The sequence below is a fragment of the Vulpes lagopus genome, chromosome 7 (assembly GCF_018345385.1).
Source record: "Vulpes lagopus strain Blue_001 chromosome 7, ASM1834538v1, whole genome shotgun sequence".
Classification (NCBI taxonomy): Eukaryota; Metazoa; Chordata; class Mammalia; order Carnivora; family Canidae; genus Vulpes; species Vulpes lagopus.
The window spans coordinates 57,790,793-57,817,004 of NC_054830.1; the positions used below are offsets into that span (position 1 = coordinate 57,790,793).

At 44.0% G+C, this 26,212-nt stretch overlaps 2 long non-coding RNA genes across 3 annotated transcripts in view; one reads left to right on the forward strand and one right to left on the reverse strand.

The window, feature by feature from the left end:
- Nucleotides 1-12: 12 nt before the first annotated feature.
- Nucleotides 13-26,212, reverse strand: part of LOC121495962 — a 29,599-nt gene continuing 3,399 nt past the window's right edge. For both annotated transcript variants that reach the window (XR_005989079.1, XR_005989080.1), the window contains exons 2-3: nt 15,851-16,023; nt 13-812 (exon numbers count right to left, since the gene is read on the reverse strand). This is a non-coding gene — a long non-coding RNA (uncharacterized LOC121495962). The remainder of the gene's footprint in view (nt 813-15,850; nt 16,024-26,212) is intronic.
- On the forward strand, nt 4,368-25,149 carry LOC121495961. The gene is made up of 2 exons (XR_005989078.1): nt 4,368-12,135; nt 23,488-25,149. It is a non-coding gene; the product is annotated as an uncharacterized LOC121495961 (long non-coding RNA).

Here is a 26,212-nt window from a genome sequence, read left to right on the forward strand (position 1 = left end):
AGCTCTGAGCCCAGAGAGACCTCCTACACATTTGGGTGACAACAGGTAATTTCACTGGCTGGGAAGAAATCCAAAGGGAGGAGATAGAGATGTAGGAGAAAGAAACTAATCTACGTGCCAATATTTCCATGAAGGAGGGTGAAGGACACCAGGAGGATTTATTTGCCAACAGTGGGACCTGCCTTAGTCCCAGAGAACAGAGCAAGAAGGAGGGCACAGGCTATTGTTCACAAGCGGTGGCAGTAGGGAACTGTGTCCTTCCCCTGCTGTGACCTGCTTCCCCTTTCTACCTCAGAATAAAGCCTCAGCTCTTGGGCATTGTATGATAGGGCCCTTCCCAATGACACCCTTGCCACTCAACAGCCTGTGATCTGGTCCAGCCCGGCTGGCTTGCTCCTCTTTCCTCATGCCCACATGCACATGGCCATTCCCACATTCGTGATTTTATTCTGTTTTATCTATTCAGAATGCCTTACATGTATTCTTTAGCCCGGGTTTCCTCCAAAGCTGGCCAGAAGACAAGGATTTGGGTAGAAGTCATTTAGTCAGTAATAGATCTGGAGAACATTGGTAGGGGTGGGAAGTGTAGGGTGGGTTAACTCTAGCTCCCCTCCTTTGATGGTGGGAGTCACTGTGGAGGCGTTCAACCAGTGGCACCTCTGCTGGTCCTGCCCCCGGGCCGGAAGGTGCAGGGAGCCGCTGGCAGGCGGGGGCCGGTCTGCAGGTGGCCTCCAGGTCACACAAGACCTCCTGTTCCCCTCTCAAGGCCTAATTTGAGGACAAGAGTATACTGTGCTGGAATCTGATTTTTCCTGTAAAGGGGAAGATAACAAATATTTTAGACTTTGTGAGCCACAGCCACACATGGTCTTTGCTGAAATTCTTTTTCTTTAAAAAAACAATCCTTTAAAAATACAAAAATCATTTTTAGCCTGCACAAACACAGGTACCAGCCAAATTTGGCCCTCAAGGACAGTTTGCCAACCCCTGTTCTAGAATTTCAAAAATCTCTCTCTCTCTTCTGTAGAGTGAGGGGTATTGTGGGTGTGGGGGGCATAGAGGACATGGGATGATGCTCAAGCTGAGTTGTGTTGGACCCGTAGGTGAAATAAATGGCTTTGGGCCCTGCTAGTGTCACTTTGAGAAATGTACACTTCAGCTCTCAGGTGGCTAGTAGCAGGAGCCTGGGGCTCAGAGGTGCAGGGAGGCAGGAGCACCTATTGAATGAGAGGGAGTAGGGGACAAGTCTGGAGGCGTTGAGCTCTAAGAATGCCACACTGGCTGAAGTGAAGGTCCTGCTGTATGATATTCCACTCTCTCCACCCAGGCAGGAAAGCTCTGTGAAGGACCCTGGGCTGGACGTAACTGAGCTGGGGTGTTCAGGGGAAGACATCTGTGTGATTTTTGTGATTAATGATAGTGGCGGTTCCTTTCACCCTTGGTGTGTGGCCTTGGTGAGTGACTGCAGAGTCTCCCATCATGGAATCCTTTCCCCACTCCCTGAATATGGCTGCCATGGGACTGACTTGTGATTTCTGAGCCCGAGTCCACTGCCCTTGGACCTGGCTGACCTTTCCAGAGGTTCATGAAAGAGGTTCGAGAAAATAAAGGTTGGAGCCCTGAGGGAAAGAGGCACCAGGGTATAGAGGGTTCTTTCGCTCTACAGGGGAGCCGATGAACGAGTTGTGGTTCCAGAGGAAGGCTGAGAAGCACGCATTGTCCAGGTGCATGACTTAGGGCAGGAGAGGGCTTCCCTGTGCCAGCTCAAGGCCAAGGCCCTTTCCTGACCTCTGAATTGTGCTAAGGAGACAGGATAGAGGCCTCAGGAGGGATGTCCAGATTCTACAAGGTGGAGGACACACGTGGGAACATTGGACTGGCTGAGCCCAGGACCCAGATGTAAACATCATCAGCCCCTTCCTAGGGTCTAATGTGAATCTGCTTACCTATCTACTAGGGGAAGACTGGGAACTTGATTTGGGAAGAGAGTGGAAGAGGAAGAAACACACCAGGAATTCTCTTCCCCCAAAGGCTCTTTGGACTGAGCTCAAACTTCTGGAGTCTGAGGGAAAGGCCCACTTCTGGTTGGGAGGGTGAGACTCTGGAGTAGCTGTGACGATCAGAAGGGATGGACATGCATAGCAGGAGGATTGCAGATGTGGGCGGCAAGCTGCAGGGGGACCCTGTGACATGGTGTGGCATGGAGACTGGGGGAGACCATCCCCTGCCTCAGCCTCGGACCCAGCACTCCCCTGGTGCCCTGATGTGGATGCACTGGCAGAAACAGGCCTCCTGCAGTGGGCAAAGGTGGCAGTGGGCAGGGAGATCCCGAAGAGGTGCATCAGAGCAGCCCTCACCCCCCGAGGGGCTGCTGGGTGTGTGGAAGCCCCCAGCCTCTGCCTTTTCCTCAGTTCCTATGTGACAGTCCTAATACCCCACACCTCAGATGTAACTGTATTTAGAGACAAGGTATTTAAAGAGGTAATTGATTTAAAATGAAGTCATTGGGTGAGGGGTGATCCAATATAACTAGTGTTCTTACAGAAGAGTAAATTAGAGCATAGACATTCACAGAGGGGTGACTGTGTGAGGGCACGGGAATAGATGGCCATCTACATGCCAAGGACAGGGGCCCCAGGAGAAACCAACCCCACCAACACCTTTATCTTTGAATTCCAGCCTCGAGAACTGTGAGAGAGTAACTATCTGCCGTCTAAGCCACCCCATCTATGGGACTTTGTAGGGCACCTGAGCTACTACACCTCCCTTGAGGACTCCTGGAGCTCAGCAGGAGCTCTCAGGAAGGGCTGTAGTACTGGCACTGCATGCATGGGGCCTCCCAAGCTAGCCTATGTTGTGTTACACTTGTTCAGGAGCCAGTGTGAACAGGGTACAGCCTGCAGGTCAGGCATGGGGCAACAGAGTTATCTGGAACACGAGTCCCCAGGACTCATGTGTGCATATTTTATATTTTGGGTTATAATATAATACATTACTTGTTCTTCTGCTCCAGTTGTTCTAGCTTTGGCCAGTGGGTGCTCCTTCAGTGGGCCCTTGAAGCCCTCAGTGTTGTGGTTTTGTTTTTTGAGCACATCCTTCCCTTCCTCACTGCAAGATGATCCAGGGTCATCCTGTGTATTCCCTGCCCCAAACCTGGAATCAGCCATCACCCCAGGGAGCCCTGTTCCTTCTTCTGGAGAGTGATATCAGATACCAACGTCTCGGTATGGGTTGTCCTTGGGGAGTACCATTTCTTCTAGGCCCATCCAGCAGAGCAAAGAGATTATCTGTGTGTGCACATATCCATGTCCATAAATATTTCCACATGTGGCCATCAGTAACTGAATTAAGCTAATTCAGTTCATATTCATGTCTCCAACTCCAGCTGGGCTCATATTCATGTCTCCAACTCCAGTTCATTAGGCATGGATCATCCCAGCCTTTTGCCCTGGTTTGCCTGTAATGTCCCATTCTAACAGTGAGAAACCTGGCTCTGCCATCTGCCGTCCAGTTCCTTCATCAATTGTACAATTCCAGGATACATGTAGGGAGGCATTAGAATCGCTAACCCATAGGAAACAACTTTGCCAGGTGGACTGGGTGCTTATGGGCTCTCTTGACACTGTTCTTAGAGACTCTACTCATTTCCAGACTTACTTGAGCCAGCACCATTTCCCCTAGGCCCTTTAGGGAGGGTCTTTCATACATATTCTTTTTTACAAGTTATTGCTCACTTCATGAATTTCTGGTGTCACTATTTACTCATGCATAGTCTGTTAGGTGAGTCAATGGCAATATCTACCCTGTCACCTTGGCTTCTCTGATTTCTGCCCCCACACATCTAAGCATCTTCTCCACTCCAAAGTCAGAGCCCAAGGTTGCCAAGAGACCACAGATCCAGAGGAGCTCACACAGGTCTTTGGACTCTGACAGGGTGTGGAGTAAGGTTCAACCAGTCAACATCTGGGTTACACACTTACTTTCATAGAGTAAATATTTTGGGGGCGGGGAGAGAGCTGCCATGATGTGTTCTTTTTCCCTTAATGTGACTTCTAAGTAACATTCTCCAGGACTTCTACCTGTAAATCCAAGAGGCTTCCAAGAAGGTAAGGATTCCAGAACTGTGGCTATCCCTGAGTAGGGAAGGCAGAGAGAACACCTCTGAAGCTTTGATGCCCAAAATAATCAGCATTCCAGGCCTCTTGACTTCCAAAATACAAACCTGAGAAGAAAGCTTCTAGAGCTGAATCCCTCAGATGCCATGGGCTTGACAATTTTTTTTTTTTTATCTATGATAGTCACACATACACACACACACACACAGAGAAAGAGAGAGAGAGAGAGAGAGAGAGAGAGGCAGAGACAGAAGCAGGCTCCATGCACCGGAAGCCCGACGTGGGGCTCGATCCCGGGTTTCCAGGATCGCTCCCTGGGCCAAAGGCAGGCGCCAAACTGCTGCGCCACCCAGGGATCCGGGCTTGACAGTTTAATGAAGAAGGACAAATAGAGCTGCATCTTACGTGGTGGTTAGCATCCAAGTTGGTGATTGTAAAAATTAAAGCATATAGAGTTAGATTTTCTGTTAAAATCTCTTTAGCCACTCATGAAATAAAATACATAAAATATGCCTTGATTTCGCCACATACTTCTGGTCAATAAATCCCATGTACACTAAAGTTTGAGAATCCCAAAGATAGCTTATGAAAGACATTCTCCTTATTTTCTCCTCTCTTCTCTCTTCCTCAAAAAAATATGTCTATGTTCAGATGTCTGGGCTTTCAAAACTTTTTGCTTTTAGAATATCTGTAATCTCTATTGTGTGGGGCAGACAATGTTGGGTTACTCAACCCAATAGCTATGCCCAAACACTTTTCCCCCTGCTTGCCCCCCAAAACAGAGGCTAGGAAAGCAGACAGTAGGGAACCTGGGTGGCTCAGTTGGTTAAATGTCTGCCTTTGGCTCAGGTCATGATCTCGGGTCCTGGGATTGAGTCCTGCACTGGGCTTCCTGCTCCAAGGGGAGTCTGCTTCCTCCTCTGTCTGTCTGTCTGTCTGTCTCTCTCTATCATGAATAAATAAATAAAATCTTTTAAAAAAAGAAAGAAAATAAAAGCAGACAGTAACTTTACTGTCTCCCAAGCAATAGGAGTGGCCACGTAGTCAAGTCTTGAGTAATGAAGTGTGGAAGGAACTTTGGGGAGGCTTTTTTTTCTTTCTTGATAAAAGAGACAGATGCTAGATGAGAATGGTGAATGGTGGGAGCTGTTCTTTCCCTTTCTTTTTGCTTATACACAAATATGATGCTGGATCTCTGGCAGCCACCTTGCAACCTTGAGGCTCCAAGTATGAGAAGAAAAAGCCAATATGCTAAAGAAGGCCAGAGTGTAATTATGGGAAGTGCTGGGTTCTTGATAGCACCTCTGTATCATCGACTAACTCTGAGATTCATCTGTCTCTATAAACTCTTGGTTTTGCTATTTTTTAGAATTAGGTTCAGAGGTGAATGACAGGAAGCTGAAATCAATCATGTTAAATATAATTCAATTTTATTTTTATTAAAATAAAAAATATGTATTTATCAAAGTAAGAATACATTGCTCCACAAATTTCAGGGACCAGGTTCAACCTGTGGCTTCCATCTGGTGGCCTAAGCTGGCCATTCCACCTCCAGCCATCACACCTGGCTCCAGGCAGCAGAGAAAAGGAGAGGAGATGAGCAAGTCTCTCTGCAACAACACTTCCTGGAAGCTGCAAGTGCTACTTTCATTTACAGTAAATTTGCAAGAACTTTACCACATGACCACGCCCAGTGCCCGGGGGACTGAGAAATGTAAATTCTACATGAGGGGACCATGTGCCCGACTAACATTTGAGAATTCTATATGGAGGAGAGAGGGGGAGAACAGGATATTGGGGAAAGACTAGCAGAGGTTACTACATGGGTAAACAGTTTAGGCAGAATCATGTTTTCAGTTACTTGCAGTCAACAGTATTCCAAGCTCATGCTCAATGAGTGGAAAGGCAGCAACTCCAGAAGCATTCCTCAGACTTCCATTTCCAACCAAGATGGAATAACAGGGACCTAATTTATTCTCCTGCATGAAACAATTGCAAACCTAGACTAGAGATAAGAAACAATGATAGTTAAGTTGTGAAGGACAATGATCTCTGAAAGATGAGAAAACAAATGTTTTTCAAGCTCAGCTTACTGCCTTGAGAACGTTCTCCTGCACAGGTGCTAGGAGGGGAACTCAAATGGAAGAGGATTTGCATACAGAAGAGGTCTCCAGGGTACTCAGCAGTAGACTGGTCAGTGCGTGCATCTGAGGAAACAACTAAGGCTGAGGGAAGACCATTATGTTACAAGATTTTTTTCTCCGTTGGTGCCCACTGTTCTTGGTCACGCCGCTCTGAAGAATGGAGAGGTGGATCCCACAGAGTGGTGGGCAGCAAAGCAGGGTTTACTGAACCATAGCAAAGGGATAGTACAAGGCTCCCGAGGAGGGAGGGGACCTGGGAGGGTTGCCACCTGAGTTTCTAAGTCTAGGGGTTTGTATGGGCTTGTTAGCCAGCTATTTTAATCTAGTTAACCACACCTGTCACCCAATCAGGTTTTTGTCATATGAGAAACAGTTGAGGGCTGCTTCCAAGGGGGTGTAAAATCCTTTTAAGAGTGGTTTTCCTCTTAGGGCGGGAGTCCCTTGTCCCTGCCTGCCTGCTTTTCAATTATCCTTCATCAATTAGAAAAAATTAGAGGAACAGTGCCTGGGTATTCATAAAGGTCTGGGATTCGTAGCTGCTCTCACTAGCCAGACCAGAAAACCTACTAGTTCATGGAGTGTTAGATGCCATGCTCAGAATGGTCTTGCTTCACTAGGTTGAATGCTGTTCTGGTTCCACTTAACAAATCTGAAAGGCAATACCTGATATGATCACACTGTTTCCAGTAACTTGACTAAGTACCAGAACAAAGTTCAAGAATATTTATAGGATACAAAGACATCAGTGAACCTAACAGAACATAATATAAATAAATACATATTTATTTATATATATATATATAAATATAATCTCATTTCTGAAAAATCATTTACACCCCCACTGAGATGGGTGTTTGGCTGGATAGTCAAGAGGTATGTGTATCCTATAAAATGACCACTATCATCTCATCTGTCCTTGCCAGAGAATATCTCTTACAGCCTACCCGAACTGAAAACATACTAGGAAAGGAATTCTAGGGAATATAATTTAGCCCAGCCAAGTTGGCATATCGAAAGCCAAGCAAGTGGTTTTTATCTCAGAAATGTGAGGTTAGTTTAACACTTGAGAAACATCAATCAGTGCAATGCACTACATTAATAAATTAAAAAAAAATACCGTCTTAATAGAAACAGAAAAACCATTTGGAAAAAAACTCCAACATCCATTCTTTTTTTTTTTTTTCCAACATCCATTCTGTTTGAAAAAAGTCTTAGAAAACCAGGAAAGAGGGAAGTTCCTCAACCTGACAAAGTATGTATGTGAAAAAGCCTAGAGCTAACATTCACGTAATGGTGAAAGACTGAATGCTTTCTCCTTAAGAACAGCAATGAGCCAGCATGCCCACTCTCATTACATCTATTCCACATTATACTACAGATTCTTTCTAGCTCAATGAAGGGAGAATAAGAAACAAAATGTATTGATATTGGAAAATAAGTGAACCATGTTTACTCGCAGATGACATGATCGCCTATGTGGAAAATCTAATGGAATCTACTAGTAAATAAATGAGTTTAGCAAAATTGCAGGATATAAGATCTTATGCAGAAATCAATTTCTCTATCCTAGAAACAGTCAGAAATTGAAATTTAAAAAATCAACATCATTTATAGTAGAACAAAAATCCACAACCTAGGGATAGATCTATGAAACCTGTAGGCTGAACACCACAGAACATTTCTGGAAAAAATCAAAGGGGACCTAAATAAATAGAGAGATGTTCTTTGTTGATTGATTGGAAGATGAAACATTGCCGTGATATCAATTGTCCCCAAACTGATCTCTAGATCTGATGCAACCTCAATCAAATTCCCAGTGGGTTTTTTGTAGAACTTGACATCATGGTCCTAACGTTCATGGAGAAATGCAGAAGAACTAGTACAGTCAAAACAACTCTGAGAAAAAAAAAACAACAGCAACTCTGAGAACCACAGCCACCTCATCTCAAGCATTTTCATGTATTCATTTGCCATCTTTTATCTCCTTTGGTGAAATGTCTGTTCAAATATTTGTTCGTTTTTTTTTTTTTAGAGATGTTTGGTTTCTTACTAATGAATTTTGTGCAGTGGAGCAATGTTGAGGACAACTATCCAAGCCCGCCGTGTGACTGGTGGGAAATATTGAAAGCTCTGGGAATGCCCTGGGGGCACCTAGGAGGTCACCAGCCAAGGAGACAGGCCCATCCCTACTGTGAGATGGTGAAGTGTGAGGGCAGAGGCCAGTCCTGCTGAGGGACTGGCCAGAGCTTTGCTGTGGTCAGGTCCAGCTATTAGAGAACTGCAAGCAAGCAAAGGGCAGAGTCCAGGAAAGGGACGGGCCTGGGTGCCAAATGGACTCATTTTTTTCTGTCTACCACAGCTTATTGTTCCTGAAAGTGGGGCCATCCTGCTCTAATCTCTCCCTAGTTGGAGGAGAGAGCATCCCACCTCACTGTGGCTGGGTCCTTGGGTCCCCAGAGGTCTTCTACCTGATACACGTCAAGATGTCTAGCTCTTCATCAGGCCCTTGGTGTCTCACGGCAGGACAGCTGGCTTCTGAGACCCCGTGCTACACCAGTGGGTCATCAGAACCAGGGCCCCCCAAATCATGCCCCCTCTATTTGGCTGATCAAGTATCACAACAAAGTTCTACACACTGGGCTGTTTAGGCAACCCAGATTTATTGTCTCACAGTTCTAGAGGCTGGAAGCCCATGATCAAGGTGTTGGCAGGGCTGGTTCCTTCTGGGGTCCCTGTCCTTGGCTCGCGGATGGCCATCTTCTCCTTGTGCCCTCACATGGTTGTCGCTTTGTGTGTGTCTGTGTCCTCTTCTTCTAAGGACACCATACAGGGCACCCCTTGGCCCTATTTTAACGTAATCATCCCTAGAGAGACCATATCTCCAAACACAGTCACATTCTGAGGTGGTGGGGGTTAGTGCTTCAACATGTGACTTTTGAGGGATACAATTCAGTCTGTAATCCACTCCAAACGCAGTCCCTACAACCCTTTTGGGCACTGACTGGTATTGGTTCATCCCGCTTGATCCTCTCAACAATGTACCAGGAAATGAAAGTGGGAGTTCTCACCCACCTTGCATATCAGGAAAGTGGTGTGGAATGTTTGCTGGGTCCGCAGAGATCACAGGCATCGGCTGCACAGAGGTAGCTCTTCCAGCACTGCTCCTCGACCGGACTCTGGGTGCGAGTGCACACCTGCCACCTCACCACCCCATGGATGGTCCCACAGTAATGAGGTGAGACTTGCCCAGCCAGAAATCATAATATAAAGCCACCCTATATCTTTAGTAGATGAGCAAATGGATTGCAAACCCTTGAAAGGATTATAATGTCTGGGAAACTTATCATGTGATGGAAAGTAATCTTTTAAAATGGTGAGGTGAGAATAATTAATTAGAAAGTGCTGTTAGGTCATCAGACTTATTGTTTGCAAGAGAATTTAAGTTGGATACCTTACATCAAAGTGAATTCCAGGTTCATTATTTAAATGTAAAAATAAATAAGGCTATTAAAATACTGTACTAGGAGAAAAGGTTAGGCAATGTTTAACAGAGATAAAACAGGGCAGGCCTTTGTAAGCATAACACTATAGTCAGAAACTATAAAAGAAAACATCACTACATTTGACTAATCAAATTTTAGAAATGAAGTTCAGGATTAAACACCACAAAGAAAGCAAATAAAAACAAACACCAGAATTAAATGTTTGTATCACAAAGATAAATGCCCTAAGAATGTGAAGAGTTTTTACAAGCAGTAAAAGATGAACATAAAGGGCAGTAATAGTAGCCAGCTTTCACTATTTGAAGATGCTAGCCTCCCCAGTGGATTAGTTTGTGCCTACAGAGTGAGCTTTTGATGTAGGTACTGTGTTTTCTATACGTGGAGATGAGGAATGGCGTGTGGAGCCAGCCCCCCTAGGTCACCCTGAGGACTGGTGGAACCAGGGTATCAGCCATCTGTCGGCAAGGCCTTCATGCAAAGGCAAGAGTGGCTGTCTCTCTTGGGGCCCCGGAGGGGCTCAGTTGGTTAAGTGCCTGACTGTTGATTTCTGCTCAAGCCATGATCTCAGGGTCCTGGGATGGAGCCCTGCATTGGGCTCCATGCTCAGTGGGCAGTCTGCTTCTCCCTCTACCCCTCTCCCTGCTTGCATGCATACTCTATCTAAAATGAATAAATAAATCTTTAAATAAGGGCAGCTGCCTCAATTACTGAGAAATATAAGACTTTGATATTCAATAAAAATCAAGTGCAAATTTATACAAGTTTAACACACATTAAAACAACACTGCAATTTTTAAAGTCCCATCAAGCTGACAAACATGAGACATGAATGCCACTTGGGGATGCTGTGCAAACTGGCATCCTCAGTTATCATGGGTCAAGGCATGAAGTAGACCTCCTTTCTGGATGGAGGGAGAAGGTCGGGGGGAAGGAGGCAGGCACTGACTTGGTGTGGGCACTGGAGACCCAGAGGCGGACAAGTCCAGGGTTAATCAGCACACAGGGATGGGTTGAGTAGACAGGTTTTGAGTCCCTGGGCCCTGAATGGGCACCTACTGTGGTCACTCAATGGATGCCTGACCTTGGGTGTTGCAGCCCTACAACCTTTAAAGGGGTGAATACTAAGAGTAGTGGCCCTTCAAGTCGGATGCAAGTAAGGGCTAACTGGGCTATCCAAAAGCCTAACCTATTATTATTATGTTTTATTGCTTGATTTTTAAAAAACAATGATCTGAGATGTGTAATCAAAACATACAGGTATGTATGTGTGGGCGTGTTTATGTGTGGATATGCATGCATGTGTGCACGTGCGCGCACACGTGTGTGCATACATCATGCATGTGTGCGTGTGTATCACATGCACATTGTACTGCATGTGTGTGCATATCCATGTGTGTGCATATGTATATCCGTGTGTGTTGTGTGTGTGTGTGTGTGCATAGGTCGCTGACAAAATTCTTGGCTGTAAGAGAAAAAGGCTCTGAGAGGATGAAAGAAGGAAGCAGGTCCTGCCCCGTGGAGAGGCCCCACTGAAGCACAGGCAAGGTCGATGCAGGGGCTGCTGATAACTCAGCAACAGAGACCTGGCACAGCCAGGAAGGGGGATGAGGGTGGGAGAAGGCAGCAAAGGGTCAGACCATGAGCAGAGAGAAGCGCTCAGTTAAAAAGTGACTCGGGCTACCCTTTGTCCTTGCAAGCTCTGCTCTTCCTCCAGTTTCTGCTCTGTTGCCAGAAGTCCGGCTTAATTATTGATGTCTACAGTGCATTAACTTCTTCCTTACAGAAAAAATCCCATTAATAAATGTAGATGAACCAAGAGGAAATGAAGATACCACTAGAATACCCCAGCAATACTTGCTGCAGGCAGGACCTGTTGGTGGATATTAAAATTAGTGGGTGAAAGCTGATGCAGACTCAGGGTTTTGCCCCTAAAATATTTAGTGAGTATGAAGAGGACAGTAGTAAGCTTAGAGTGGAGAATCTGGACCAGCACCAATAGTCACATGAGCAAGGTTAACATCACAGTTGGAAGACACAGTGACATGAAACACTCTCCAAGAGGATACACCTGAAGGACATCTCGCTTCTGTGCTCTTGACACTGAATTGCTGAAAATACATTACGTCAGTCCCATCATGGCAGAGTGGGACAGACTCACACACAGGGACATTCCAGAGTCAAGGACCAGCCTTCTTCAAATGCATCAGGAAAGGCAAGGAAGGTTGAGGAACTGATACAGACTGCAGGAGACTAAGGAGTTGTGACAACCAAATGCAATCTGGGATCCAGACAGGATCCCGAAACAGGAGAGAGACCCCATGGGGGTGGTGGTCAAATCCAGATAAAGTCCACAGCCCACTCCCTAGGACTCAGGTAAACATGTCGTGACTGTGGGACATGGTCATATGAGGGGAGGCTGGGTGAAGGGTATATGGGAACTATCCACACTGGTTTTGAGACTCTTCTATAAATCTAGCATTATTTCAAAGTGCAACAGCCAGTGGATGTGGGTGTGAGTTACCAAATGTGCTCAGTGGTCTTTGCTTGGGTCTCCCTCTGGGGCCCATACAGACTGTGCCGGGCCTTTGTGTTGCAGAGATCAGCATGGAGGTCAGTGCAGCATGTGGTCATGAGGTACGCTCTCTGTGTGATCTTCTGGGGGGCATGGAAGGGTCTTCATGGGCCCCGTAGGTCACCACAGCTCTGAATCAAGGGTGACATTTAAAGTCTGACAGCCAATGGTGCTGATTTAATATCCGGCCTCTCCTGGGATGTCCAGGCTCTGTGGTGGCCAGGTGTGGGGCTCACACAAGGAATGGTAATGCCTTACCCATACCGACACATCTAGGCTGAGGAGGCATCTGGAGTGTGAGAAGCTGCCTTAGTCTGCCCGGGCTGCTTAGTCTGCTGGGGGTCTCAGCAGACATTGATTCCTCACAGTGCTGGAGGCTGAAAGTCTGACATGCAGGTGCTAAGAGATGTGGCTCCTGGTGAGGCCCCTTATCATGCTTGCAGATGGCCGTCTTCTCAATGTGTCCTCATAGGGAGGACTGAGAGCACCCTAGTCCCTTCTTATAAAGACAATAATCCATCATGAGGCCCCACACTCATGACCTCGTCTAACCCTGGTTACCTCCCAAAGACCCCGTCCCTAAATACCCTCTCACTGGGTCTTAAGGTTTCAACATGTGAACTTTGGGGGGTCAGTTCATCACAGTCCAAAACAGATCTCTGAATCTCTCCCCTACCCCCAAGCCTGTTCCTCTCCTGCTCTTCCCATTTCAGAAAGTGGCCCCAACTGAAAAGCTATTTTTGGATCCCTGTTTGCTTTACTTTCCCCTGTTGGCTCTGCCTCCAGCATCTATCCTCAGTGCATCACTTTTCAACCTCTCCCCACTTTTCTACCTCTGTCCCCACACGCTGCCCACTCTCCACCCAGCACTGGATTGAACCTATTACACCATGCAGTAGATTAGCCTATTCCTCACTTAGAGCCCTCCAGCATCTGTGTGCCCCACTCCTCCTCCCCAGGGTCCACAGGGTCCTGCCAAACTCAACCCCTGTACTCCTCCCCACCATCTGCAAACCTGTCCCTGGGTATCTTCATACCCTTCGGCTGAGCCCTGGGCCCTCTGCACTAGCTGTACCTGCTTTGTCTCCCTGGTTTGTCTCTTCATCACTTAGGGATGAACTGCAGTAGCATCTGTCAGATGTGCCCTCCCCCATTGCCAGGTCAAAGGCACCACTGTCTACTCTTGCTCCCTATGTTTACTGAGCTTGCTTTTCCAGAACTTGGGCTCCATGTGCTCATCTCCTGAGTCTAGAATGGGCTTTACACACAATAGGTGCTCAATACACACCTACTAAATTAACTAGTCAATTAGCTGCTTCTTTTCCTTAATTACAGCCTTTCTGTGGGGAGGAGCAGGAGTCTGTCAGGGCAGGCAATCCCCAGAGGTTTTCTGGAGTGATATTTAGTAGGAATGCACTGACCTTGTTTTTTATCTACAGGGGGGAACCTCATGCACCTTACATGGGGTGACTTAGGAGCCCACAACCCCTCAGCAGCTGCAGAACTCTTCCCAGCTACTAAGGAATGGCTCAGTGTGGGAGCAGAGACCCCAGCCCAGCATTCCCAGGAGCTGGGCATGGTGAACCATTAATTAACTTTGGACCTGGCTTGGCCATGGTCCTAGGAAATCTAAGGAAGGGGGAACTGACTAAACAGCTGGTGCAAAAGAGCCAGTGGGCAGAGAGCAGGGGCCTTCCCAGGGACAGGACTGGATGCTTCTCCTAGTTTATACTTTCCTGGTCATTTCCACGGTGAGGAGGGAGTCAGTTAGGGAAGACTTAGTTTTCTCCCCCAGAAAGCTGAGGGAAGGGGGTTTGCTGAATGCCTAGTGGGAGACTCACAAACCGAAAAAAACATCAAACCTCAGAAGGAGTAAGGAGGGGGCAACTTCAGACACTCAGCTGGCCAACTGGCTTCAGGCTTTGAAACTTCATTTCTTGGTACTGCCAAGAGTCAGAGCTCTAGGCCCCTGTTCATTCCTAAGTCTCCTGTAGAGAGCAGCTGATGGTTCTGCCAGACTAGGGGACTGCATCCCAGAAGTTCTAGGTGCAAACATTGTCCTGGGAAACAGCTGCAAGCCATGAGACAGGAGATGGACATAGGGCTCCATGGAGCATCTGGAGTCAAGAGATACAGCTTGCAGAGACAGTCTCTGGCACAGACTTCCTTCCCTCCTGTAGGTATTATTTCTACTATAGTTGAGTAACATGCAGGATCCTGCATGTGCAGTTCACTTGTTACCAGCCTGTGTCTTGACAATATTTGACAATCTAAAATAATACTTTTTCTCTTAAATTCCTATTTCAGGTCGGTTTGATGCTGGAAAACTTCCTTCTGTTCTAGCCTTGGTTGTTCATTCTGTGTGGGCGCCTCTCCTTCCCCCTCACCTTTAATGTCTCTATCTACTTTGTTCTGGATGTTTCTCAAACATCTCTTCCTTTTAACTGACACTCTCTTTGGCAGTGTCAGTTCAATGTTTGCAGCTTCCAAGGATGATTTACACAAATCTTTTGCATGTTTCACATTTTTTGCCCTCATTTTAAGAAACTATGGCCTGGTCTTGTCTCAACACACATTTATTTTGTCAACAGTAAGCAATGTTGCAAAATCACTTTGTGTTCCTAATAGAAGAGCCACTGAAGTGCCTGAAGATATTGCTCCTTTCCTGTGGGAAAGCTTGGCCAGGGCCCAGAAGAAATACCTCTCTCTGGTTACCTAGATCCCTTGAAACTTAGCTGTGGACAAGAGTTTTTGGGTTGTGGAGAGAATGTTCCAAACACAGCACTCTCTTATCCTCTCTGAAGTCAGTGGTTTCTGACAAGATGAAATTGGAGAAGGATAGAAGGAAAGTTCTCTTCTTGGTTAAAAAAAAAATTGTACTAGTACAGGATGGAGAATTGTGTGAACAGGGTGTTTAGACAAGGCCAATTTTATATAATAATGTTGAAGCAGTTCCCTCAAATGGCTACATTAAAATGTAAAAACTATTTTTAAATTTAAGTGTTACATGAAAGAGACATTGAGCCCTTCCAGCAGCTCCAGTGCCCCTTCCAGGACCTACCTGGGGAGGTGGGCAGGAAGGGCTGTTTTGAACGAATTTAGTGATTCCTTCTCCAAAGTGGAAAGTACTGTGGCTTTCGAGACACAAAAATACAATTTAGGTGGGTGTTTCCAAAACATTCCAGGTGGAATGAAGAAGCATTTCCTAAGCCTGACAACAGGCAACATTAAGCAGGAGAAGTTTGATAGATTCAACAACATAAAATGGAAAATGATAAACTATAAAAAGAAATTTTGAAAGTTAGTAAAACATAAGCAAAAAACAAACAAACAAAAAACCCAAAGAGCTGCACCCTACTAGATAAATGGGTACAGTACATACAGATTAGAAATTACATTAGTTTCAGGTGTACCACATAATGATTTGATATTTGCATATTATGATATTGTCAGATAACTAGAAATAGTTTTAAATGAAGAAGAAGACTCTGCTGGGCCAAGAAGTGGCAAACATACCTTCTTGAATTCCAGAATGAAGATGGGTGAGTTGGGGGTGAGGGTTCCAATCATGCAGGCCTTTGGGGCCAGGTTTGTCCTTCTGCATCAAAATGTGTTTTTCCTTGGCTTACCCATCTCCCCCCGGGAGTCTAGTGTGAGGATGTGATGTATGGAAGCTCATAGCATCAGAGCTAAAAAGAGTGAAATAGAAAATTTAAGTCACAGACGGAAAGAGAAAGTAACTTATACATCCAGAGAAATAAGGTATTAACATGCTATTGACCTGTATTTATTAATGTATACTTATGTTAGGTCAAAGAAAAAAACAGGCTGTAAACCACAGGTAGCGTGAGGCCACAATGAAACAAATATGTGAGAACTAATGTCTTGTTTTAAATTCATTGTCTTGGTTATAAGTAGGGTTGAATTCCTCTTTTCCTTTTTCTTTTTTCTTTCTTTTTTTCTCTTTTCCTTTTTCTTCTATGAATTACCTGTTTGATCCTTACCCACTTCCTAACTACATTTTCCCTATTGATTTGTAGGAGATGTTTATGTAATATAGGTATTAGCCATTTGCTTGTTGCATCTTTTGTAAATAGTTTTGTCTGGAATTCGTTTTCAATTTGTTTAAGGCATGATTCATTTAGTTGTTACATACTCAGATATGCCAGTCATTTACTTTCTGTTGCTGGGTTTCATTTCTTGCTTACTAAAGCCTTCTTCACAAAACGATTTTTAAAGTGTTGTTTCCTACTTGGTTCTAAACATTTTGTAAACTTTTTATGTGTAGCTCTTTAAATACATCTGAAATTTATGTTTGCCAATGGTGTGAAAAAGAATCTAAAATTATTGGTTTCAAAAAGGATAGTAAGCTTCCCCAAAGCATGTCTTGATCCTTCATTCTCAGCTCTGGTTTGAAATGCCACCTCTATCACATAAGAAATTTCCACATGAACATAAATCTGTTCCTGGACTCAGCTGAAGTTCTGGGGGGGGGGAGGGTGGCTTTTCAAAAACACCTTAACTATTCATAAGTACTTTCTCTTTTAGATGAGCTTTCATGTTAGCTTCTCAAGTTTTAATACCCTGCTGAGATTTTGGCTGAAATTGGACAGAATTCATAGATTTTTGTAGGGGGGGCAGAGGGGGAAGAAATCCCCCAAAACCTTATTTTAATTTTGGGGAAAAAGAGTTTTAAGTGATTTGTTTCTAGGTGGTATCAAAATCTCCTCATGCCAAGCTGTCAGGCCTGTTGGCCTTGAGGTCAAGCAGAGGGAGTGTTAGCAGCATGAAGGGGCTACTGGCAGTCCAGCATTGACCATGTGTCCAGAATTATGAGTCAGACACTCTGCCCAGTGGTGGTCAAACCACACCCAGAATTGTGACTCCAACTCTCCCCATCAGAAAGAAGGATGTCAGTGATGAGTGGCAGTACAAGGGAAGGGCAGAGAGTGAGGCAGGGGAGGCTGGGTGGTGCTGGGGCTGCAAGCTGCTCAGAGGAAGAGCCACCACTTGGGGCCTCTGGATCCAGGGCATCACTTCCTCCCACCCAGGTTCACTGGTTGTCTTCCCCAGGTGAGGAGTGTGTACTCTTTGCTGGATCTGAGGAACAGGTGAATGCACTGAGATGCTAAGCAGTCAGCCTTGGCACCTGCCCACTGCCAGTACTTGACTTGAGTGGCTCTTCCTTGTCGCAGAGACATTTATTCACATCCACTATATGCATATATATAAAGTCAAACCCACCAACTTGATGGAGTTTGAATTTTTTTGAAGATCATTTGCTCCATGCCCCCTTTCTGCCATTTTCCATGTCTCTAATAGGTTGATTTCTTAATATTTTAGTTTAATCAATTCAGTTTTAGCCCTTCAAATATCCCTTTTAGCCTCATTTTAAGCTGTTGTACCTGGGACAGCATGGAGTTGATATGCTAGATGTATTTCAATGTACATTGAAATAAAACATAACTACTGAAATATGATGTATTTATCCATCTGCCACCTCAAACTACTTTTGCCCACCACTGGTGGTCTCTCTTGGCCAGACACTATTAAAGAGATAGCATGGTGCTGGGAACCATAGGCCTTGGCTTTTGCCTTGGCCTCTTGAATGATCTAGAGAAAGGAATTTCAGTGTTGAGGCCTCATTCTCCTCCTGTAGAATTAAGAAGCTGACTCAATGCTGAGCTTGCTAGGGCAGTAACTCATTCCATTGTGGCCAGGAACTTATGTGTTTCTTTTGAGCAAATTCCCATGCAAAGATCCTCCTGGTGATGGAGTCCTAAGTGTGGAATCCACGTTCTGGAGTAAGTTGGAGTTTGCTTTGGCCCTGGACCAATGAAGGTCCTTATTTCTGTAGTACCAGGTAGCCCACACAAAAAGGCTTACCAGGCTGGATGGAGGGTGAGGGGAAGAAAGCACACATAGTAGTTCAGTGGCAAGAACAGATATGTCCCACCAGAACAGGAATCCCTGACAGGTGATGGGAGGTTCTTGGTGTCCCAAGAACGATGAGTCTCTTCCAGGCATTACCTCCTGGACCTCTGGGTAGCCTAGGAACTCCAGCACCCCTGCCTGATAGCCTGTGCTCAAAGGTACTCTGTCTTCCTAGGCTTTTCATGGACAGCAAGCCTCAAGATAAAGAAGTGAGTGGTCTGGGTGCTCATTCAGCAACCTTCCTTCAAAGTGAGAAGGAAAAAGAGGGCCTTGGCAAGGAAAGGGGACTGGCCAGCCTCACATAGCCAGAACGAGGCTCAGACCCTCCCAGTCCTCAGACTTCAGGCTTAGAATCCAAGATTCAGGCCACAGTCCTCTGCCACTAGTCCAGGACAACTCCAGGACTCCAGAGTCACAGTGGTTACTGCCAAGGCCATACAGGGAGGACAAAAGCTATTGGAAACATGCCATAGGTATCATGTAAAGTAGGTCAAAAATAAGTTCTTTTTAACGTGGGAAAATATGGTATAAAATGTTAAACTAATGTACTTAAATATCGTAAAACAATGAATAATTTTCTAAGAAAATATCAAGTAGCAAAAGTAACTCAAGATGTAACCAAAATAGCAAGGAGAAGAAATCACACTTGGATGCAAGTCTCACATAAAATATTAACAAAGCTTGTAGCATAATATGAAAAGGATCTATCATGACAAAAAAAATTATCCAAGGAATGTAGGCATGGATCATCATTATAAACTTCATTAATGCAATTCACTAGACAATTAGGCAAAAATGAGAAATTATAACCTAAAAAATGCCCACGAAGTATTTCATGTAATTTAATACCATATTTTGTATAAAAAGCTTTGCTGATTAGTAGTAAACATGTGAGCATACATCCAACATTTTGGACAGATTTTTCAAGGGGCTTATTGGCTGTCTGGAAGAAATCAATGGGCCCGTTAGACATCGACGGACTCTGGCTTAAGGTCTCTGAGTTACAGGGAGGTGAGCCAAAGTAACACACATGAGTTATACATATAATTCTGGATTCAAATCCAGGTTGGAAAGAAAGAAGTAAAACAATCTCTATCTGCAGATTACATGATGCTGTACACAAACATTCCTAAGGAATTCACGAAAAACTATTAGAGCTAATTCACAGTTCAGCAAGGTTGCAAAATGCAAAAGAAATAATTTATATTATTTTTAATTATTAAAATAATAAAAATTAAAATAATTTACAATTAATTTTTATAAATCAATTGTATTTCTATATACTTGCAATGAATAATCTAAAATGAAATATGAAATTATGAAAATTCCATTTACAATTACATCAAAAAGGAATAGAATACTCAGCACAAACTTGACAAAATAAGTATAAAACTTACACTCTGAAAACTGTAAAGGTCATTGAAAGAAATTAAAAACCTAAATAGGTAGGAAGATATCCCATGTTCATGGACTGGAAGACTTACTAGGTTAAGAACCACATTGGTCTACAGATTTAACTCATCCTGTATTCTTCATAGGAATTGACAAACTAATCTTAAAATTAATGTGGAAACTCAAGTGATTCAGAATAGGCAAAAACAATCTTGAAAAAGAACAAAAGTTAGAGGACTCAGACTTCCTGACTTCAAAATGTAATCAAACCTACAGTAATCAAGGCAGTGTGGTACTGGCATGAGGATAGACATATGATCAATTGTACAGAATCAAGAGTCCAGAAGTAAACCCATGTATCTATGGTCAACTAACTTTTAACAAGGGTTCAAAGTCCATTTAATGGGGGAAGAACAATCTCTTTAACAAATGGTGCTGTAACAACTGGAAAGCCTTATCCAAAAGAATGACACTGGACCCCTTACATTATGCCCTATTAACTAGGAATGAATCAAAGACCTAAATGAAAGCCCTGGGGTTATCAAACACTTAGAAAAAAACATAGGAGTAAATCTTTATGGCCAACGATTTGGCAGTGGGTTTTTAGATATGACACAAGGTATAAAAAGCAAAAGAAAAAATAAATATGTTGGATTCCAAAATTAAAAACATTTGTGCTTCAACCTCTCAAGAAAGTGAAAAGAAAACTTACAGAATGTGACAAAATATTTGCAAATCATATGTATCTGGAAAAAGGCTAGAATATATAAAGAATCTAGAATCTATCTAGAATGTATAGAAAACACTTATGACTCAATAATAAAGGACAAATGACCCAATATGAAAATGGGCAAAGGATATGAATTTCCCCCAGAAAAGATGTACAAATGGCTAAAAAGCCTATGCAAATATGATCAACATCACTAGTCATCAGGGAAATGAAAATCAGGACCTCAGTGAGATACCACTTCACAATCACTAGAATAGTTACAATCAAAAACTCAGAAAATAAAAAGTGTTAGCAAGGATGTGGAGAAACTGGAACCCTCACACACTGCTGGTGAGAATGTGAAATGCTGTAGTCACTTTGGAAAACAGTCTAGCAGTTTCTCAATAAGTTAAATATAAAGTTACCATTTGACTCAGTGATTCCATTTCCAAGAGAATTGCAATATGTCCACATAAAAACCTGCACACAAATATTCATGGCAGCCTTATTCACAGCTGCCAAAAGGTGAAAACGACCCAAACATCCATCAAGTGATAAATGAGTAAACAAGATGTAGTCTATCCACAGAACGGAATATTATTTGGCTGTGAAAAGGAAAGGAGTACTGACACATGCTACGACATGACTGAAACTTTAAAACTTTAGCTTTATGCTAAGCTAAAGAAGCTAATTACAAAAGACTATGTATTATATGATTCCATTTACATGAAATGCCTAGAATCAGTAAAGACATAAAGACATAAAGTAGATTAGTCACTGTCCAGGGCTGGGATGGGGGCAGTAGATTGGGGGGCTACATGAAGGGTACAGGGTTCTTACTGAGGAGATGAAGATATTCTATAATTAAATGTGGTGATAATTGCACAACTGTCACAACTTTGTGAATACACTAAAAACCACTGAATTATACCTTACAAATGGCTAAATTGTATGTATATACATGAATTGTATCTCAGTAAAGCTCCTACTACACGAAAAATGTAAGAAAGCAAATAAATAGTCATGTGATGAAAATAATACCAATAAAAGTCAACTAAGGACATTAAAAAAAACCCTAAATAAGAAGTGATTTTCCTGATTTCTGGAAAAGGAGACTCAGTATTTTAAAGACAGCAATTTCTTACCACATATCCAGCAATTCCATGGCTGAGTATTTACCCAAAGAAACAGGAAACACTACTTTGAGAAGATACATGCGCCCCCATGTTTATAGCAGCATTTTTTACAACAGCCACAATATGGAAGCAACCGAAGTGTCCACTGATAGATGGATGGATAAGGAAGATGTGGTGTATATACATGATGGAATATTACTCAGCCATAAAAAGATGAAATCTTGTCATTTCCAACAATACAGAAGGAGCTGGAAGGTGTTGTGCTAAGTGAAATTAGTCAGACAGAGAAAGACAAATACCATATGATCTCACTTATATGTAGAATCTAAAAACCAAATCAGGGATCCCTGGGTGGCGCAGCGGTTTAGCGCCTGTCTTTGGCCCAGGGCGCGATCCTGGAGACCCGGGATCGAATCCCACGTCGGGCTCCCGGTGCACGGAGCCTGCTTCTCCCTCTGCCTGTGTCTCTGCCTCTCTCTCTCTCTTTCTCTCTCTCTCTCTCTGTGTGTGACTAATAAATAAATAAAAATTAAAAAAAAAAAACCAAATCAAACAAATGAAAAAGGAGAATCAGAATCATAAATACAGAGAACAAGCTGGTGGTCACTGGAGGGGAGGGTGGGGGGCAGGGAAGAAAGGGTGAAGGAGAGTGGGAGATACAGGCTTCCAGGGGTGGAATGAAGAAGTCGTGGGGATGAAAGGCACGGCACAGGGAACACAGTCACTGGTACTGTGACAGCGCTGTGTGGGGACAGATGGGCTACGCTGGTGGTGAGCAAAGCATAATGTGTAGAGTTGTACACCTGAAGCTAATGTAACATTATGTGTTGATTATACTTCAACAGAAAAAAATAAAGACAGCAGTTTCTTTCAAATTAATCTACGAGTTCATTTCAGTCTCATTCAAAATTTGAATGGAATATATTCGGAATGTGATAAAGTAATTCTAAATTTCACCAGAAGGAGTAAGTGTTTGAGAATAGCATAGACACTTTTGGAATAAAAAAGAGCACTGGGAGTTATTTGTCTTATCAGATATGAAAATCTTTTCTAGAGGTCTGGGGATTAAAAGAATCTTGCAGGGTGCAGGAGAAAGCAATAGAAACATGGACCAGCCATGTACAAATATGGGCTTTTAGTAAACAATAAAAGTGGCATTCTAGATCAATGAAATGGATTATTTGGCAAATAATGTTGGCTTAATGGCCAAAATCATAAAAGTCAAATTTCTTCCAAATTAATTAAATATTAAGATGTGAAAAATAAAACCTTAAAAGAATTGGAAGAAAATGCAGGAAGCTAGTTCTATAAACTTGGCATGGGGAGAGCCCTTCTCCATCAGCCAAGAGGAAAAGCTGGATGGGTCTGTCTACATAGAAACTAAACTTTCCACATGGCAAAAGGCCTTAAAATAAAGTGAAATGATGAAATAGAAAATAGCTTAATAATTTCAACATTTGAGGGTATTTTAAGATATCTAGTATATAAAATGCTTTAAAATCCAGCAAGAAAAAGACACCCTTCAAATATCATTCAGCCTAAAATTAAAACATTTTATTTTAAAATTATTTTAATTTAAAATAAAATATTAAAAACCTTTATTTTTATCAGGATTTTTAAAAAAATGAATTTGAAAGATTTTGGCAGGGCATGTACTTTTACTTTGAGACAGAATGTGAAGCTATGGGGCCCATGTGAATGTCTGTGAGGAGGGATCTTGAGCAGAAGAGAATCTCATAGTCCTCTAAGGAGAAGATGGTTCTTTGATATGACTCTATTTTCAGGTACTTTTAAAAACCAACTCATCTGGCTATCACTGAGACCCAAAGAGATTGATTAATGGACCAACCACCACCTAGCTAGCAGGTGGTCAAGTTGGGACTCAGACTCAGGGAGCCTACACCAAGGACCAGCTCCTAACATTTCTACTACAGCTGCCTTTGGGGAGACACTGCTTCCCTCCAGGCTATTTCTCATTCCAGAATCTGATGCTGTCTTGGAGCCTCGCTGCTCAACTGCCTGTGGAAGATGTGCCTGTCCATGTGCAGCAGACACCTGGGGTGCCCGTGTGCCTGTCCAGGGGTCTCAGTGCTCACAGCTCTCCTGGCTGACTGCAGGTTTCTCCAGCTGGCCCGCACATTCCATTTTCTGCACTTAGCACACAGCCACCAGGGTGAGTTTTTAAAATGCAAACCAGATCAGGTTACTCCTGGAACTCCACTTCCTTCTTGTCACCTGGTCCTTAAATCACAGGTTAGTGGCTCTTCTTCAGAGATGCTTGCCCTTCAATTTCTCCTAGGGATAAGCACATGATGTTCTAGGTGGAGTAAGGATGACGGCGAGGACTGGGGAGGTAGGAGGCTCCAGGAGGCACTCCTGAAAGCTTTCAAGCAACCCCCTTGCTTCCAACCCCACTTACGTCCCTCATAGAAGCTCTGGTCTCTCTCACTGCTGGGCTGCCTGGTTCTGTGGTGCAAACCAGTGCCAGCACCCTTGCTCTCTCCCCGGTGGCTTAGTTTCAGCATTGCAGGGAAGGTTTCTGATGGGCCATTGGGCAACAGTTCTAATTTCCAACACTGTTGAAACTTTGCTGTGTTTCACAAGCACTGCCTCTGCAATGTCTGGATAGGCGAGATTGTGTCATGAGTGGGCAGAGTGTTGCTATCCATACTAGTACTGAACTGTATTTATTTAAGAACAGAAAATGCCCCCTAATGCCCAGAAAAGAAAGAGAAAAGGAAGGAAGAAGAGAAAGAGGGATGGAGAGAGAGAGAGAGAGAGAGAGAGAGAGAGAGAGAGAGAGAGAAGGAAGGAAAGAAGGAAGAGGAAGGGAGGGAGAGAAGGAGGGAGGGAAGGAGGGAGGCATGCTTGGGAGGAACAGGATGAGACTGCTGGGAACAGAAACATTGGGTGAGAGGGTTATGGATCTTTTTTAAAACACTGTATCTTTAGGGTTGTCCTGACCCTGTGTTGCTCAAACACATCCCATACTTCTCATTGTGACCAGGTTAAGAAGGCATTCAAGGATTTTCCTGGTCTGATTTGCCCCCAGCAGTGAGGCAGATTCCAGCTTAACATGGACAAGATACTTATAGGTCACTGGAGGTTGGCTGATTAAAGGTTGTCTCCCTCTCCCTTGCACAGGAGAGGGTGGGAAGGGAAGCAGGGTGCCTCAAGTCCTGGTGAAGGGGCCATGGGAATCCTGGAGGTGACCTCCTGGGACACCGAGCAGGTCAGAGCAGGTGCACAGATGGGCAAATGCTAATAATCAACACGAGTTGTTTGTGCTCACATTGGGGGGTGGTCAGGAGCCCAAGGAGATGTCTATGGAGAGCTGACTCTGTCAAGTGCTGGGTGTGCTTCACATGATGAATTCCTTTGGGCTCACACACTCCCCTGAGTGAGGGCTGTTTATGGTTCTGTTTCACAGGGGAGGAAGTTGAGGCATGGGCAATGCCCCACGAGGTGGGCACTGTCACCCTCACTGTTGTCATGCCCGCGCAAACCAAGGCACACAGTATTCAGTGCCTTGCCTGGGAGGATGAGCTGGATTTGAGTCCACAAGTCTGGCATGCTGTGCTCCTAACGCCTGCCCCATAACCCCGCCAGGGTCCCAGCAGTGTTATCTGGGGATCCCCTCCAAAGGTTTTGCACTAGCTGAGATCCTCAACTTCCACTGTCTTCACTGCCCTCAGTCCCTCCAGAATGACCCCTTCCTCTCCTGCTCAGCGCCAGCCTCACCATTTTGCTCACCTCTTCACAGGTGTGTCCCCTAATCGGTCAGTGCTTCCCCTTGGTGGTGCCAAACACAGCCTGGGGAGAGCACTCGGTGGCTTTCCCTTGCCTACAGCAGCATCTCCCAATCTGCAGTCATTTCCCTGGTCAAGGTCGTGATTTTTGGCATGAATTGAACCACCTATGTACTTAACCTTGTGTTCAAATCAACTCTCTACTTAAATATCTTTATGTAAAAGGAAATGTCGTTGTTCTCCCGTAAATGGAAAACTAATGCTTTTCTAATAGAATAAAATAAATAGAAAACTATTAAAATTTAAAAGACTTGTCTAAGGACCACCTACAATTGGGGGCTTTTCTTCCTCGCACCATTTGAAATACTACATTTATTTGTCATTGTTTATGTGACCCACTGTGAACACTCAGACTTTCAAGGTTGCATAGAGACTAAAGAAAACAGGATGGAATGATGAAAAAAATACTGAAGAGGGAAAAAGAAACATGCAGGGAAGAAGATCCTTCTGAAAATGATCGCTGCAGGACCAAAGACAGCAGGAAGCTCACGAGTTACGGCTTCCATAGGCATCCTCACGTCCATGGCCACCCACTCACCCAATTACCAGCAGCTTCTCCAAAAGCTTGTTAATTTGTATTTTCATCCGAGTTTTCAATGGGCAGTCCTTTTGTTTGTTTTCTTCTTAGTTGTTTCTCGCTCTAGATGCCAAGACCATTAGGGCAGGGGTCTTTTCTTTCTTTTTTTTATTGTTCACAGCTACTAAATGAATATTCACTGTCTGGATGAATGTAGCAGGCTTCATTTTTCCCTGTGTTAGTGAGACTGTGGAAGGGTTCAGTCAAAGCTACTAGACAGAGTCCATTTCTAAAGAGAAGATCTGTTTGTGTTTGTTGACAGAGAGAAGTTAAAATTTGTTTTCTGGTCAAATCCATTTACCTTTCCCTTGATTGTTTTAA